Below are 17,905 nucleotides of genomic sequence, written 5' to 3'. Positions count from 1 at the left end.
GATGTGGGGGGGACTTGGTGAAGGGGGAGCCTAGTAAACATAATGTCCTTCATGTAATTGTAGATTAATCATACCAAAATAAAATTTAAAAAAAAAGCTAATTAGGCCAAGGGCCCTGAGATCATTAAAGTCGATCTGATGGGTAACTGAGTGACTGGGAAAGTCACTGAGCTGGTAATGGCTTCTGGTTAATTCTGGTTAATGATATGAAAATAACATTGATTTATAGAGCTCATAAGCCAAGGTCAATGTCAGAAAAACTTGCTAGATGTGGGATTCTGATATGAACGAATAAATTAACAAATTAAATAAATCAGTAAACATGTATATGTATGTGTGTGTACATAAAGAATACTTAAAGCTGTGTTGTGTAAAAGTCATGACCTAAACCTCTCTAAGGTTAGAAACAAGCTCTGCATTTGTTCCCACAAAAATTGCTCAGGAAGGCTGTTGTCTGTCTTTGTGTTTCACTGCTGCCATCAAACTAATTTTGCTCTATCTTCATAATTTCCATTTTTCTGAGAAAGAGCTAGTCTAATCTGGTGCTGGGCCTTAGATCAAGTCTTCCAGAAAATGATCATTTTTAAGCATAAAGGGCATAATTTTTCTTATTTAAAAGACTTCATACTATTCTAATCTGTATGTCTGGATAAACCTTTTTTAAATTAAAGGATATTATCATTTAAAAAAAAACAACCACAATGAGATATCACCTCACACCAGTAAGGATGGCCAGCATCAAAAAGACTAAGAACAATAAATGCTGGCAAGGATGCAGAGAAATGGGAACCCTCCTACACTGTTGGTGGGAATATAAGCTAGTGCAACCATTGTGGAAAGCAATATGGAGGTTCCTCAAAAAACTAAAAATAGAAATACCATTTGACCTGGGAATCCCACTCCTTGGAATTTACCCGAAGAATACAACTTCTCAGACTCAAAAAGACATATGCACCCCTATGTTTACTGCAGCACTTTTTACAATAGCCAAAATATGGAAGCAACCTAAATGTTCATCAGTAGATGAACGGATAAAGAAGAAATGGTACATATATACAATGGAATTCTATTCAGCCATAAGAAAGAAACAAATCCTACCGTTTGCAACAACATGGATGGAGCTGGAGGACATTATGCTCAGTGAAATAAGCCAGGTAGAGAAAGACAAGTGCCAAATGATTTCCCTCATTTGTGGAGTATAACAAAGCAAAACTGAAGGAACAAAACAGCAGCAGATTCACAGACTCCAAGAAGGAACTAGTGGTTACCAAAGGGGAGGACTGTGGGAGGGTGGGTGGAGAGGGAGGGAGAAGGGGATTGAGGGGTATTATGTTAGTACACATCGTATGGGGGATCATAGGGAAAACAGTGTAGCACAGAGAAGGTAAATAGAGAATCTGTGGCATCTTACTACACTGATGGACAGTGACTGCATTGGAGTATGGGTGGGGACTTGATAATATGGGTAAATGTAGTAACCACATTGTTTTTTCATGTGAAACCTTCATAAGAGTGTATATCAATAATACCTTTTAAAAAAAGGCTCTGAGGTGCAGCACGTCTTCAATGTGTTAAGAAGAGTGAGAATGCCACTGTTAACTAGACCTTGACTTGGAGTGAGAAGTGAAGCTACTGGAGAATTCTGAGCAGAGAAATGACATGATCTGACTTATTTTTTAACAAGATCATGCTTGTCGCTATGATGAGAATAGATGACAGGGGACACAAAAGAAAGCAACGAAACGAAAAGAGGGCCAAATTTGCCTAGAATAATCCAAGCTAAAGATGATGCTGGCTTGAAACAGGGGGAGGGGGGTGTAGTAATCAGATTCTGGATATAATCTGAAACATAAACCAATGGGACAGATCATGTGGGTTTTGTGGAAAAGAGGGAGGTCAAGGATGAATCTAAGGGTTGGTCTTAAAAAACTGTTGTTTCTTTGTTTTTTGGTTTTTTTTGCTGGAACAAAAACTGGGAGAACTGACATGAATTGAGACTGGAAAGACTGCAAAGAGAACAGATTTGTTGGTGCAGAGAGAAGGCAAGGATGGTCAGTAGTTCAGTTTTGGATGTTAATTTTGAGTTGCTTTTTAGATATTTAGGTAAAAATGTGCAAAAATGCTATTGGAGAATTGTGTTTGGCTTTAGGGGAGAGATTTGGGCTGATTACAGACGTAAGAGTCACATTTAAAACTTTAGAGTAGATGAGATCAAGACAAGGAATACAGAAAGTAGAGAGAAATATACAGAAATATTTATTCTATAATACGTCTTATTTGGGGCACTGAAACATGGAAAGCAGGCTGTCCAATGGAACTTTCTGTAATAATGAAATATTTATATATCTGTGTCATTCAGTAGGTAGCCATTACCCATATGTGGCTATTGAACACTGAAATTTGGGTAATGCAACTGAATAATTAAAGATTTTGTTTAAATAGCTATATGTAGTTAATGTAGTAGAGTATTGGACAATGCAGATCCAGAATTTATGGATGTGAGAGGTATCAGCAGGGAAGGAGGAATTGTGAAGCAATTCTCCATGGATTGCTCACATTTCTGCACACACTGTAAGCGAGTGTGGATAAAATGAGAGTTCCTGTGGCCAGGATTCTTACCTGGCTGTGGTTGACTAGCTCACTGCACACCTGTGGGCAATACATGGTTGTTGACTCTATAAAAAGAGCTCCTCCCAGTGCTCTGTGCACCACATGGTGGCAGGGCTGCAAGGCTGCAGAAGAGCAGAGCAGAGGCTGGAGTGGTGGCAGTGCCGAGGACAGAGGCCCAGAGAACAGCTGTGTGGGATGACTGTGCAGAGAAGCCCGGAGGACAGCTGTGAGGGACGACTGTGCAGAGAGGCCCAGAGGACGGCTGTGTGGACAGAAGGGCCCAGAGGCAGAGACCGGCTTGCTGCCTGCAGACTTGCTCTGAGTGAATGGGATTCTAGTGACTGACCTGCCACCTGGAAATAAACTTGGGTATAACCCTTTCATCCCAAGAACGTTTTGCTGTCAATTTCTTTGTCACACTGAATCTATAGCGAACTTGCCCTGGGCTGAAACCCACTGGCAAGACAGTAAGGCTCTGTCCTTATACTCAGTGATATGATATTTGATATCAGAAGTAAGTTAGGAAGGTGTTTCAAGGAGGAGAGAGAGAAATCAACTCTGCTCCTGAATGTTAAATTGGGTAAGTAGTGACAAATGACAGATACAGACATTGCAAGTAACCAATAAGAGCAATACCAATGGAATTGTGGAAGCACAATCTGTCTTGGGTGAAAGAAAAGAATGGGAAGAGAAAAAACCAGCAACAGAATTTAGATAACTTAAGATGTTTTGCTCTTAAGTGTAATAAGGCAATTGTTAGAAAAGAAAGTGGAGTTCAAGGAAGATTATATTTTGAAGATAAGAAAAATAAAAGCAAATTTTCATATATGACACAATGATTCAGAAGAGGGGAAACTTGATACAAGAAAAGGAATTATGAAGCACTTATGCTAGTGCTTTTATAGTAAAGGAAGAAAAAGCAGAGTATCTGAATATTAATTACTGCAGGTAGTGAGTAGTTGTGGTGGTGGAAGCTTGGGAAGGCTCTTTTTTTCCTACCTCTTTACTGAAATAGGAAGCAAGGTCATCAGTTAAAGTGAAGAGTGGGGAGGAGATGGTGAACACCTGAGGAGATTGAAGACATGCAACAGTCATCTAGGAGAAGATGAAACAGAGAAAATGATTGTGGAAATCTAGTGAGACTACCAAGTAACATTATGGATCCACTTGAGGTGATGATCATTAATTTAATGTGTGCTCAGCAGCACAGTTTTACAGGCACGGAATAAGCAAAGAATTGAATTCAATCAGGGCTGTGGTTTAGCCAGGCAAGGTTGCTGAAGTGAGAGAGGCAAAAGAACGAACTGACGTATGCAGGGGAGAGATGATTACGACTGAGGATGCAATCTCCTGAAATCCTAATCCTTCCACTAGGCCCTGAGGAATTCAGCAAACTCCCCATATCCTGTACTTCTGTGAAGACTTCTTCCCTTCCTCTACCTTCTTATTTAAATGGAAACTGGCCTTTCCCCTGAGGACACTGCTTTCCTCATATACCTTTAGGTGATGACTCTTTTTCTTTCTTCACACCTTTCCAAGAGGCATAATTATGTTGATCTTGTTTTCTACTCTTCTCAATGACTTTTTCTAATAATTATACCTAAGCTTTTAGAACATCTCAAAGTATATTTTAATAACCATACATCTGAAGTGGTATCATTTACCAAAAATTTACTGGTGAGTTCAGAGTAAGACCATCCCTATATAGGCCTCCACTAGCTGAGTTGAGGGAATGGTCACACAACAGGCATAAGACCACCTCTGAAGGAATTCAGGCTATCATCAACAATAAATAAAGAGAGAATAAGAGGGGAACTAGGCATACTGCCTCTTTTTGGCCTCATATATTGGGCTTGTATTCCTTGGGCTTGGGGGAAAGGTGTGTGTGTGAAGGGCTGTGAAAGAGGTAGAGGAATGCTACCATGTTGGCTAAATCTTCTTGTACTGGGCTCTCAAAGGGAAGATTTAATTTACTATACTATTGATAGGATTAAAGATGGCAGCGTGAGAGGTGAGACAGAGACCTCCTCCTAAAACCACATATAATATGAAAATATAATTTAATACAACTAATCCTGAAAGAGGAACAGGAAAGAAGGCTGCACCAGACTGCATACACCTGGAGAAAAGAGCAGACCTCATGGAACAGGGTAACATACCAAAGCTGTGGCCCGGTAGGGCCAAAGCCCTTCCCCCATGCCAACTCACCAGCAGGAGGAAGAGAATCAGAGCTGGGAGGGAGTGGAGCCCTGGGACTGCTGAACACCTAGCCCTTCATATCTGCTCTGGGAGCACAAACCTACATTGCATGGTGCTCTGGTGATTTAGTGGGGTTGGAAAGCTAAGACCGGTGGAATACCTGGAGATTCCAGCTGCTTGTGGAAAACAGAGATTCATATTCAGCTGATCTGGGTAGGCAGTCTGAGAGACTTTCTAAAAGCGAGAGGGATGCTAAAGGGGCAAGGATTACACAGAGCTTACTGCTCAGGAGAAAGGATAGGTAGACAAAATTGTCCAAGTGCACTCTGCCCAGTAGGTTGGGAGCTTAAACGATCTTCAGGTGCTCCATCCCCCTGGTTGGCTACCAGCTCCAAGGCTCCCCTCTGTGATATACAGCTTTCTGTGTCTTCCTCTCGGCTAGCCTGCACCTGGCTCAGGTTCACAAACCGGCAACTCCTGCTCTGGCGTCAAGCCAGCCAGGGGGAAGCCCCACCTATGCCAGCTACAAACACAAAGCATAGAGGCTTACAAGTGCATGTTCAGCCCACTGGTTCTGGCAGTGGAGAGAGGCATAGCAGCTGGGAAGCAGGAAACAGCTCTTTCCTCCCCCAAAGCAACACTGCTCCCCTGCGACCCCCGACATTGCTCCAGGGGCTGGGCAGCTCCAGAGAGTAGAGCTTCTGCACTAGAGGGCACCACAGACAACTTATGAAATGTCAAAGGAACCTGGATCAAAGCAAAATTATGAATGCACCTGAGAAAGATTCTAATGAAATTGACTTCATGAATCTGCCTGAAAAAGATTTCAAAATAAAACTCATTAATATGCTCATGGAGGTACAGAAAAATATTCAAGAACTCAGGAACGAATTTAGGATGGATATCCAATCACTGAAGAACAACACAATGGAGGGTATTAAAAGCAGATTAGATATGGTGGAGGAGGCGATAAATGAAACAGAAATTAGGGAAGAGGAACACAAAGAAGCTGAGGCACAGAGAGAAAAAAGGATCTCTAAGAATGAAAGAATATTGAGAGAACTGTGTGACCAATTCAAACGGAACAATATTCATATTATAGGGTTATCAGAAGAAGAGAGAAAAAGAGACAGAAAGTGTCTTTGAGAAAGCAAATGCCGAAAAATTCCCCAATCTGGGGAAGGAGATAGTCTCTCAGGCCACAGAAGTACACAGATCTCCCAACATGGGACCCAAAGATGACAACACCAAGACATATAATAATTAAAATGGCAAAGATCAAGGATAAGGACAGACTATTAAAAGCAGCTAGAGATAGAAAGATCACATACAAAGGAAAACCCATCAGGCTATCATCAGACTTCTCAGCAGAAACCTAACAGGCCAGAAGGGAGTGGCATGATATATTTAATGGAAGGAAGCAGAAGGGCCTCAAAACAAGAATACTCCCCTCGGCAAGACTGTCATTTAAATTTGAAGGAGGGATTAAACAATTTCCAGATAAGCAAAAGCTGAGAGAATTTAGCTCCCACAGACCATCTCTACAGTCTATTTTGGAGGGACTGCTATAGATGGAAGTGTCAAATAGCTGTCACCAGAGGTAATATAACGGAATAGACAAAGAGTACAGTATATGATACCTAATATATAAAGAATGGAGAAGGAAGAAAAGGAAGAAAAAAAATGAACCTTTAGATTGTGTTTGTAATAGCATACTAAGTGTGTTAAGTTAGACTCTTAGTAAGGAAGCTAACCTTGAACCTTTGGTTACCACGAATGTAAAGCCTGCAATGGCAATAAGTACATACCTATCGATAACCACCCTAAATGTAAATGGACTGAATGCACCAATCAAAAGACAAGGAGTCACTGAATGGATAAAAAAACAAGACCCAACTAAATGATGCCTACAAGACACTCACTTCAAACTCAAAAGACATACACAGACTAAAAGTGAAGGGATGGAAAAAGATATTTCATGCAAATAATAGGGTGAAAAAAGCAGGAGTAGCAGTAATTATATCAGACAAAATTGATTTTAAAACAAAGAAAGTAACAAGAGACAAAGAAGGACATTACATAATGATAAAGGGGTCAGTCCAACAATAGGATATAACTATTACAAATATCTATGCACCCAATAGAGCAGCACCTAAATACGTGAAACAAATACTAACAGAATTAAAGGGAGAAATAGAATGCAACACATTCATTTTAGGGGACTTCAAAACACCACTCACTCCAAAGGAGAACAACCAGACAGAAAATCAGTAAGGAGACAGAGGCATTGAACAACACATTAGAACAGATGGACCTAACAGACATCTAAAGAACTCTCCACCCAAAAGCAGCAGGATACACATTCTTTTTAAGTGTACGTGGAACATTTTCCTGAACAGACACTTTTCTAAAGAAGAAATTCAGAAGATGGCCAACAGGCACATGAAAAGATGCTCCACATCGCTAATCATCAGAGAAATTCAAATTAAAACCACAATGAGATATTACCTCACACCAGTTAGGATGGTCAATATCCAAAAGACAAACAACAACAAATGCTGGCGAGGATGTGGAGAAAGGGGAACCCTCCCACACTGCTGATGGGAATGTAAATGAGTTTAACCTTTGTGGAAAGCAGTATAGAGGTTCCTCAAAAAACTCAAAATAGAAGTATCATTTGACCCAGGAATTCCACTCCTAGGAATTTACCCTAAGAATTCAGGAGCCCAGTTTGAAAAAGATTATGCACCCCTATGTTTATCACAGCACTATTTACAATAGCTAAGCAATGGAAGCAACCTAAGTGTCCATCAGTAGATGAATGGATAAAGAAGAAGTGGTACATATACACAATGGAATATTATTCAGCCATAAGAAGAAAACAAATCCTACCACTTGCAACAATATGGACAGAGCTAGAGGGTATTATGCTCAGTGAAATAAGCCAGGCAGGGAAAGACAAGTATCAAATGATTTCACTCATCTATGGAGTATAAGAACAAAGAAAAAACTGAAGGAGCAAAACAGCAGCAGACTCACAGAACCCAAAAGTGGACTAACAGTTACCAAAGGGAAAGGGATTGGGGAGGATGGGTGGGAAGGGAGGGATAAGGGGAAAAACGGGCAACATGATTATCACACATAATGTAGTGGGAGGCACAGGGAAGGCAGTATTAGCACAGAGAAGACAAGTAGTGATTCTATAGCATCTTACTATGCTGACGGACAGTGACTTTAATGGGGTATGTAGTGGGAACTTGATAATGGGGGGACTCTAGTAACCACAATGTTGTTCATGTAAGGGTATATTAATGATACCAAAAAATTAATTATCTAGATAATAAAATTAAGTCTAAAAAATACTACTATACCATCATTTTTTAAAGTACAGTTCACCCTTGAACAATGATGGTGTTGGGGGCACTGAAACCCTGAGCAGTCCATAATCCACAAATAACTTTTGACTCCCCCAAAATGTACTGATAATCCTGTTGACCTGAAGACTTACTGATAAGGTAAGTAGTCAATTAACATCTATTTTGTATGTTACATGTATTGTATATATCCTGTACTCTCAGAATAAAGTAAGCTAGAGAAAATGTTTTTTCAAATTGTCACAATCTCCAAAATTTTCCAATATATATATTGAAAAAAATAGATATATAAGTGGACCCTGTGGTTAAAACCCATGTTGTTCAAAGGTCTACATACTTGTATGCTAGGTATTCAGCGAAGCAGTTAAATGCATCATCTAATTCTTATGCCAACATACGGGTTAGTGTTATCTCTACTTCACAGATGAGGAAACTGAGGCCAAGATCAGTTAAAAAACAAAAACTTGTTCATATTATACACTTAGAAAATAGAAAAACTGATTTGATTCCAGGTTTCTCTATCACCAAAGACCTTCTGTTCCACACCATGTCTGTATTAACACTATAGAAGCTGGGCTTTTCTGCCTGCTCCTCACCCCCTTTCCTACACCCTCAGTGCTGCTCCGGCTGTACCATGCTTGCTCTGAGCTCCTGGCTCTCTATCCTAGCATCCTCCACCTCTGTCATGTCCCTCTAGCCGCCATCATGATGATCTACGAGGACTTCATCAGCCATGATGAGATGTTCTCCCACATCTACAAGATCCAGGAGATTGCTGGTGGGTTATTCCTGGATATTGAGGGGAAGATGGTCAGTAGGACAGAAGGTAACACTGATGACTTGCTCACTGGTGTTAATGCCTCTGCTGAAGCACAGTAATCAGTGGTGTTGATATTGTCATGAACCATCACTTGCAGGAAACCAGCTTCACTAAAGAAGCCATAAGAAGTATATCAAAGATTATATGAAATCCATCAAAGGCAAACTTGAAGAACAGAGACCAGAAAGAGCAAAACCTTTTATGGCAGGGGCTGCAGAACAAATTAGGCATATCCTTGCTTATTTCAAAAACAACTACTTCTTTATTAGTGAAAATATGAATCCAGATGGCATGGTTGCTCTGCTGGACTACTGCAAGGGCGGTGTGACCCCATATATGATTTTCTTTAAGGATGGTTTAGAAATAGAAAATTAACAGATTTGACTATTTGGATCTGTCCCCTGTTCTCCCAACTGGCTACTGCTTTTCATCCACACAACACCAGGACTTAGACAAATGTGACTGATGTGATCTTGAGCTCTTCATTTCTTTTGACCTTGATTTATTTGGAGCAGAGGGCATTTAAAGAAAAAAGCATGTCATATAGGTTATCTCAAAATAAAATGCATTTAAGCTAAAAAAAAAAAAAAGACTAAAGGAGCTGGTGTAATCAAGTACTTCAGTCCCTGCCATAATCCCAGATTTCTCAACCTCTAGGGAAAGAGCTGTCTCAAAATCTTAGTAGGCACCAGAAAAAGAAAGGAAGGATAGAAGGAAGGACGGAAGAATAGACAGAAGGAAGGGTGTACAAAAGGAAGGAAATACATCTGCAGAACAGTTAAATCACTGTAGTAACTTGAATGGAAAGAAAAAAGTTTTAATCCCAATTTTGTTTTCCAGAAAGCCTGAAAAATCTAACAAATATTCTAGTGAATAATGAAATTATGACACATAAAATAGCCATATAAAAGAAAATCATAACAGATAAAGTTAATGGAGTAAAATTTAAAGTTAGATCCATAAAAACCAATGAGTAATGTTAATGATACTTATCTGAACTTCAAACTGTAAGTATATTATCAAACCTTAACAGCATAATTAAGACAAGGAGCTTGTTCAACAATGAAACTGACTGGGACATAATTAAGAGCATATTCACAAATGACATCATATCTAGAAACAGAATTATATATAAGACATGCCATAAAGCCAAAAAAATTTCTCTTTCAAAACAGATGACCTATGAGATTAAATGAATAGGATGGAAATGGAAAATTCAGAAGACTCTAAATGTAGAAGCTCTGCAAATACCAGGGCAGGAAAAAAATTAATGGAGGAGTTAAATATGAGATTTGATTTGGAGAAAACATACAAAGAAAACAAAAACATAAATACAAAGATTCAGTGCAAAGATTCTCTGCACAAAAGAAACTTAGAAATAATTTCCATTTATTCACAAAGGTTTTATTAACATTTGTAGCATTGCTATACTTTCTCAGGAAGGGGGATGATGGGATTCAAGTGGCAATCTGAAGGATCAGAGAAGAAGCACAGATAAGTCAGAAAGCCACTAAAATTTATTCATCCTCATATTCCCCAAATGTAGCTGGTTTACAGCATAAAATAGGAATTCAGTATTTTCTTAATACATGAACTGTCAAATGCTGTGGAATAGCCCAAAATTGAACTGGGGTAAGGGAACAGGGCAAAAGCCAGTGGAAATATCTCCAGGTAAGAATATGCAGATTATTTTGACCTGACCAACCTACACAATTGTCACATGTATCCTTCTAGGTCTCACATGTATCCCTCAAAAGGACCCACTACTTCCCTATTCCCTAGATATAGCTTTGGGATCTTTTTTCTCAGCCCTATTTATCTCTTCTATTTAATCAACCTTGACGTATTTTAGGTGAAATCTTAACACAAATAAGATCATTAGTTCATTTTTGTACTGGTCCAGCCAATCTCTGAGCTTGCCCCCTGGAAGAGTGCATGAAACACTTGTCTGTCTACAAGACAATTTCAGGCAAAAGGTTTTGGTCCTGTGGACTCAAGAGTAGTACCTAACTAAACAAAACACCTTTGGGTCATGAGACTGATTCACCACCTCTAGCAGGGTTCTGTGGCCACAATTACAGCAGAAAATTTTTCATTCAGTATCATGATAGGGTTGTCAGAGTTGGGGCCCAGGCAGATGGGGAAGAGGATCCTGAGATCAGACAGGAAAGCAGAGCTGAAAGCAAGGTTCAACTGCAAGAAGCCAATGATGGGGGTCCAAACCAGAAGGCCAGGAGCAGCTATGGGGGCTAAGCATAAAGACCATGTGGGAAGAGAATACATAGAAAGCTGTGTGCTATAATAGAGTAGGTGAGGTTGTTCATGGCTTGCTTTTTACTTGCTGGTCATAGACATGGTTACATCAGACTGAGCTGATAGGTCAGGGCAGCCACCAACCCTACTTCACCAACCTGCCAAGTTCCCTGAGCTGCGTGGTGAGAACCCTAATACACTTCCTAAGTTCTCATTCAGCTGACACTCTATGTGTGAGACTAAGGGATCCCTGTATTTTGCAGATGAGGCCCAGCAAGGGTTTGGTATTAATTATTTATTGTATAGACAGACAACCCAATACAGCACATACACAACCAGAGTACCTTACTGGGGCATTAAAACTTTTTACAGGCACCTTGGTAGGTGTTTGGAAGTCCATAAAACTGGAACAGCCATCTGTCATTACTGTAGGCAACACCAGGATATAAACTCCCTCAGTAAGGCCTGTCAACCCTATCTCCAAAATCTCTCTCAACTTCGACCACTTCTCACACTCACTGCTAGAATTCTGGCCCAAATTATCATCCTTTCTCACCTGCACTACTGTCCTGGCCTTCTGACTGGTCTCTCTGCTTCCACTCTTGCCTTGCCATACTCTAGTAATTTGCCAAACAGCACAAGTCAAAGAACTAATTACAATTTGCTCTGCTATTTAAAATGCTCCAAAGGTTACCGACTCCATTTTGAATAAAATCTAACTCCTCCACCATGGCCTAATATGGCTCCAGGATCTACCTACCACTTCCCCGACCTCATCTAGTACTGCTTTCCCCCTGGCTTTTTTTGGTTCCTCCTATAGCCTGTTTTCCTCCCTTGACCGAGGCCCCACCTCATTAGTCTCTACTCCATTGTCCAGTTTACTCTCTGTATAGTACTTACAGCACCTGAAATTTTTAAAATTATCATTTACACATTTACGATCTTTATACTTGCAATAGAATGCACACTCCCCAAAGGCAAGGATATTTGCCTTGTTTACCACTGCATCCCAGCACCAGAATAGTGCCTGGCATAGAGAAAGGGAATGAAAAAGGGAGTGAGGCAATTAGTTAATATACTACCACTTCTGTTCCCTTGGCTAAGACCTAGACTAGGACAAAACTCACCTTTTATAACCAGTTTAAAGAGGGACTGACTGATGCCATCTAGGATGAAGTAGCCCTTTTGGGCATGTCCTCTTGGACAAACTGCTCAGTTTAATTTTACATTTCACCTAATGAAAAGGTTTAGCATATGACCCGAACCTAAGATCAGCACCACAAATGCCCTAATACTAAGGGGCTAAGTAGAGAAGACAATCCACTAAAGCTACACAGCTCAGCATTCCCTCCCAACATGCACCCTGAGAGACTGCCAACAAAAAGAATTACGCTTGTATTATATCTAGGTAAATTCATTCTAAAAGTCTACTCATTAAATACATCTATGGTAAGGTGGGCCCTGAAACATCCTGATTTCTAAATTTAGCTAACCAACGTCCAAAACCATGGACAATGCATTCCTCTATAAGCATTTGCATTCCCAAGCATCTCAGAACATTTTGTTAACCTTTAGGAAAAACAACACATTCATACTGTAAGTGGAGACCACTAAGAGCTTCTGCTGCTTGACACTCAGCACACCTACCTCTGGTGGTGCTCCTACTTATGAATGCCCCTGCTACTGCTCACCTGTGCTATGCATGTAGGACTCTGAATGTCAGTGGTCACCAAGCTACGTGACTGAATGGAACTTACTGGAGAGCCCCAGTTTGGTTTGTCATCCACCTAAACAAACTTTTATCAGGATTAGAGCTGGGTAACAGACTTTGATCCAAGGTAGCTATACCTTGACAGACATCAGAGTACAGGTCTAATGGAAATTTTTGGTTATATTTCTATAATTAATCACTTACTTCATTTACTTTACCTCCTTGGGCCCCCATTCTTGCTGGGTGGGAATCATCTGTAAAGATTATTGGAGGCAACAAAGCTGCCCAGGTCTATAGAATGGACAGTGGTTCATGTTGTAAACTGACCTAATCTTCATTTCCTATTACACTCTTACCATCTCTTTTGGGGATGGGTAGGAATACATATTTATACAATCCTCCTTTCTTTCCCCAGAGCTCAAGGCACCAATTAATTCCTCTTCAAACAAGTCTTCTCTTTTATGTATTGAACAATAAATATCTGTCTTTAGAAACCTGCCTTGTCCACAGACTAGATGGGATAACACTGTTTTCCAATTCCTGAACAGATTTAGTGGGGACACTGATTTAAGGTAGGCCAATGTTGTTTTCCTGCCTAGGGACTTGGAATTGAAGTAATGAAACACTGTCAATTAGCTGAGAACTCTGGGTCTTAAGGGTCCTGTGTATTTGATGACAAAGGTCACTGTTCTGGGGCATCCATGATGAACAGCATGGCAGAAGGAGCTGGTGTGAAAACATAATACATAATCACAATGCATATGAGAGAGCAGACATAATATATATATATATATATATATATATATATATAGAGAGAGAGAGAGAGAGAGAGAGAGAGATAGATAGAGAGAGAGAGATAGATAGAGAGAGAGAGAGAGAGAGAGAGAGAGAGAGATGCATGTTCAGCTTTGATGGCTGGCTATACTTATTAAAGTTGTAGTGAATTGATACACTCCCTTTATATTTTTACTATAGCCAGTCTATTTGTTTATCTTTAAATGATATTTAGTCCTTAAAACCAATCAATTTATATGGCATGCAAACATACATCTTCATTGATTCTGTTCATACACCTTCATGCGCTGAGTGACAAGCAGCAGAAACTCTTAGTGGTCTCGACTTATCGGTATGAATGTGTTGTTTTTCCTAAAGGACCTCCATTTTTTTTTCTTTCATAATACTCTATCTCCTTCCTTCACTTGGTCTCTTCATTAAATCTGCAGCTAAAAACCTCATTGTGGTTTCTACATTCACCCACATAATCAAGTCCTCCCCCACCCATTGCAGTCACTGTCCTTGATTTTGTAGCTGTCCAGAATCTTTTGGACATTCTAGTCTTTGATTATGGGGACAGCTGAGCAATACATGTGCACATCTGCCTACTTCTAAGACCAATGCAACAACATGGGTTAAAAGGGGGAAATTATTATCCTTCTGAAAGTGGGCAGTAATTCTGTGCTTTTCAGTTAAAGGGCCCCATCACATGATACATTCTGTCCCTACACTCTGATGATGTTACATGTCTTTTCCAGGCTGGCCATTCCGGATCCAGGCCCAATCTGACATCAATCACTACAATTTCAGTGATCAGGCCTACAAGGGAGATCAATGTTTCCCAACCTTTTTGACTAATAAACTTTAAAAAGTAATACTGCTCAATTCCTTAGGAATGAAAAAAAAATCATTAAAAATTTTTGAATGACATATACTAAAGCAATTATAAGTAAAAATATTTTATCTTACATTATGACATTATTAAGGGTTTATTATAAATTCATGAGGCAGTCTTTAATTATACTGGTTATACATATATATACATATTTTTTTATCAAGGTACCATTGATATAAAATCTTACGAAGGTTTCAACATGAGCAACATTGTGTTTACTACATTCACCCATATTACCCCATTGCAGTCACTGTCCATTAGTGTAGTAAGATGCTGTAGAGTCACTACTTGGCTTCTCTGTGCTATACTGCCTTCCCCGTAACCCCCCTACATTATGTGTGTTAATCATAATGCCCCTCAATCCTCGTCTCCCTCACTTGATGCCCCCTTCCCTTTGATGACCGATTGTCTATTCTTGGAGTCTGTGAGTCTGCTGCAGTTTTATTCCTTCAGTTTTGCTTTGTTGTTATATACCACAAATGAGTGAAATCATTCGGTACTTGTCTTTTTCCACCTGGCTTATTTCAATGAGCATAATACCCTCTAGATCCATCCATGTTGCTGCAAATGCCAGGATTTGTTTTCTTTTTTTGGCTGAATAATATTCCATTGTGTATATGTATCACGTCTTCTTTACCCATTCATCTACTGATGGACACTTAGGTTGCTTCCATATCTTGGCTATTGTAAATAGTGCTGTAATAAACATAGGGGTGCATATATCTTTTTGAATCTGGGATCTTGTGTTCTTTGGGTAAATTCAAAGGAGTACAATTCTGGGTCAAATGATATTTGTTTAAATACCATGAAATAGTTTAAAGTAACATTTTATTTACCATTTAAATACCATTAAATAATTAAAAAAATATATTTTTAGGATTTTGAGGAACTTCCATATTGCTTTCCACAATGGTTGAACTAATTTATATTCCCCCCAACAGTATTAGGAGGGTTCCCCTTTCTCCGCATCCTTGCCAGCACTTGTTGTTCCTTGTCTTTTCAATGTTGGCCATCCTAACTGGTGTGAGGTGATTATCTCATTGTGGTTTTAATTTGCATTTCCCTGATGATTAGTGATGTGGAGCATCTTTTCATGTGCCTGTTGGCCATCTGAATTTCTTCTTTGGAGAAGTGTTTGTTCAGATTCTCTGCCCATTTTTAATCAGGTTACTTGCTTTTTGGGTGTTAAGGTGTGTGAGTTCCTTACATATTTTGGATGTTAACCCCTTATCGGATATGTTGTTTATGAATATATTCTCCCATACTATAGGATGCCTTTTTGTTCTACTGATGATGTCCGTTGCTGTACAGAAGCTTTTAAGTTTGATGTAGTCCCATTTGTTCATTTTTTCTTTTGTTTCCCTTGCCCAAGGAGGTGCGTTCAGGGAAAAGTTGCTCATGTTTATATTCAAGAGATTTTTGTCTACGTTTTCTTCTAAGAGTTTTATGGTTTCATGACTTACATTCAGGTCTTTGATCCATTTTGAGTTTACTTTTGTGTATGGAATGAGACAATAATCCAGATTCAATCTCTTAATTGTAGTTGTCCAGTTTCACCAATACCAGTTGTTGAAGAGGTGTCATTTCTACACTGTATATCCATGGGTCCTTTATCATATATTAATTGGCCATATATGTGCGGGTTTATATCTGGGCTCTCTATTCTGTTCCAATGATCTATGGATCTTGTGCCAGTATCAAATTGTCTTGATGACTGTGGCTTTGTAGTAGAGCTTCAAGTTGGGGAGCATAATCTCCCCAGCTTTATTCTTCCTTCTCAGGATTGCTTTGGCTATTCGGAGTCTTTTGTGGTTCCATATGAATTTTAGAACTTTTTGTTCTAGTTTGTAGAAGAATGCTGTTGGTATTTTGATAGGAATAGCATTGACTCTGTAGATTGCTTTAGGCAGGATGGCCATTTTGACAATATTAATTCTTCCTATCTATGAGTGCGGGATGTATTTCCTTTAATTGGTGTCTTCTTTAATTTCTCTCATGAGTGTCTTGTGGTTTTCAGGGTGTAGGTCTTTCACTTACTTGGTTGGGTTTATTCCTACATATTTTATTCTTTTTGATGCAATTATAATTTCATTCTATTTTATTCTTTTGGATGCAATAGCGAATGGAATTGTTTTCCTGATTTCTCTTTCTGTTAGCTTATTTTTTGTATATAGGAATGCAACAGATTTCTGTATATTAATTTTGTATATTGCAACTTTGCTGTATTCAGTTTTTAGTTCTAGTATTTTGGGGTGGATTTTTTAGGGTTCTTTATGTACAACAGCATGTCATCTGCAAAGAGTGACAGTTTAACTTCTTCCTTACCAATCTGTGTGCCTTTTATTTCTTTGTGTTGTATACTGCTTATATTTAAGGACAAATTTTAACTTCTACTCACAGTATGTGAACCATTTTTTCATGAGAATAAAATATATACTGTTGAATGACATTGCCAAAATATTAAAAAATAGATCACCAACCAAATGTATTAAATTAAAAGATGGACTTAGCATCAAATGTGTATTAAAATGTAGGCTGAAATTTAACTTCTGTTACAGCATCCAAAATAAACAAACTGCTGTATAACCTGACACTTGGAAATATTCCATTATGAGCTTATAAAAATCACTGCTTATTTTGTTAATTTGGAGGTTTAGTTTTTAAATGTCAAGGTAGGTAAAATGGATTCATGTTCTTTGAGTTCTCAGCAAATACATTATAGATCTTTATTATCATTAAATGAAATAAATTGAATAGAATTTAATAGAATTGCCATATACTTTTTCTTTTTCACATTTCAAAGTATTTAAATCTTTCCTTTTTAGAATTTTAAATACCTTCATAGAGTGCAATTAATTATAATAAAATAAACAACCAGCTGTATACAACAGCAGTTATATAATGAGTTGAAAATGAATTGCTTTTTAAGATGAACTTATTTAACTGGAGTCTTTCAATTGACAATCAATTTTAGAAATGCATCTTTATTTGATTAGGCTCCTTGTGTATTTCATGATATTAAATAGAGTATCTTTATTTTGCTGTTTGGATTTTGTGAAGCAATCTGAAATTATTTTCTCTAGAGTAGATGTAAGAATAGGAAATAGTGATTGCCAATTATATGCATGTATAAATACATATGTAACTTTAAACATAAGGTATGCCAGGCTAATGTTCCTATATTTATAGTGATTTCCTAAGAAAAACTTTTATTTTGAAGTAATTATAGATTTATAGATTTCCAAAAAAATTGCAAAGATAATACAAAG

General features: G+C 38.6%; 1 protein-coding gene and 1 pseudogene across 5 annotated transcripts in view; one reads left to right on the top strand and one right to left on the bottom strand.

Annotated features, from left to right (window-relative positions):
* The window catches only part of PPP2R3A (protein phosphatase 2 regulatory subunit B''alpha), a 219,482-nt gene that overhangs the window by 187,582 nt on the left and 13,995 nt on the right, over window positions 1-17,905 (bottom strand). The window lies entirely within an intron of this gene.
* Window positions 1,183-9,860, top strand: LOC140848500 (translationally-controlled tumor protein-like; annotated as a pseudogene).

This window comes from Manis javanica, chromosome 3 (genome assembly GCF_040802235.1).
Source record: "Manis javanica isolate MJ-LG chromosome 3, MJ_LKY, whole genome shotgun sequence".
In the NCBI taxonomy this organism is placed as follows: Eukaryota; Metazoa; Chordata; class Mammalia; order Pholidota; family Manidae; genus Manis; species Manis javanica.
This window is presented reverse-complemented; position numbering and strand designations above follow the sequence as displayed.